The sequence below is a fragment of the Ptychodera flava genome, chromosome 12 (genome assembly GCF_041260155.1).
Source record: "Ptychodera flava strain L36383 chromosome 12, AS_Pfla_20210202, whole genome shotgun sequence".
Classification (NCBI taxonomy): Eukaryota; Metazoa; Hemichordata; class Enteropneusta; family Ptychoderidae; genus Ptychodera; species Ptychodera flava.
The window spans coordinates 8419620-8420868 of NC_091939.1; positions in this window are offsets into that span (position 1 = coordinate 8419620).

Below are 1249 nucleotides of genomic sequence, written 5' to 3' on the forward strand. Positions count from 1 at the left end.
TGCGACACACTTTCATTTATTTTAGGATTTTAGGTCTCTACTGAGAGACATATGTTATCTCAAAGCTGAGAAGTTCGAAAGGAAATTCATTGTTTGTAAAATTATTGATGAAGGCAGAAGGATTAACCACAATTCCATCTACGATCATATACTTTCCCATCTGGTCGAGTAATTTTTCCATTACCCTCAGATTTTGATGTCATATATTTGCTTTTCAAAATATGTGTATAATGCAGCTCGTTAGCATTAACCTTATAGTGAGACAGGGGTACCCAGGAGTCAATTGGATCACCTGAGGACGTCTCTTGTAGATATTTCGCGTCCGTAAAACGATGCACCCGGTATGAAAATGGTAATTGACTGCATTCCTAGCTTCAGTTAACGACAATGTCTCAGTTACTATACACTGAATTGCATTAAAACGTCTTCTTTTTGTTATTTTTGGGTCCGGTAGGATGCTAGTAAGGTAGGCTTATCAACTTGTCAGCGGTTCAAGATGGTTCAACTGCATGTCATCCTGATAAATTGTTTCATATACCCGGTAAGTTTTTAATACCTTAAACGATTGTGTTTATTGCATCAATTTTGATGTTATCTTAACTGTAAACGATGATAGACACTATTGAGGCGTGCACAATCATGGATCAATTTAACGAACATCATAATTGTACAATTGTGGCAAACTGGTGTCGAAACTCCGAAATGCCAGAATTATTGACTTATCTTACTACAGCGAGTCTTAGCGACTGTAAGACTTTACAGTGTACACACACTTAATATTGATTACCAATTTATTTTATTTCGCCTGAAGTTTAAAACACGGAAAAACAAAGTACCATAGCGTACGCGGAGAAACCAAGGTAAATGTTTCATAGAGTTTGTTCTAGCTAATGCATGACAACTGAAGGAGACTATCGAGTCAGTACGCTTTAAAAGAAAAGTGTAGACTGCCAAACATCGATTTTCTGGCGAAACCCCTGAAGACATCTTTGCGTGTGGCCAACATACACTTACGTTCCTAATGTATTCTCTTCCAAATTATTACAAAGTATAGCATACAGTTGCAATGGAAACTCGCTGTTCATCATAGCGTTGAGCAGAAATATAGATGTACCAAAAATTTATATCAACGTCACATCCAAAAACAAATCAAAAAGCTGATTCTCTTTACAAACCAATATCGAGTTGCAACGGCAGCTATAAGATGATAAAAGATTACATGGACAATTATTTTCTGAGTTTCGAACGT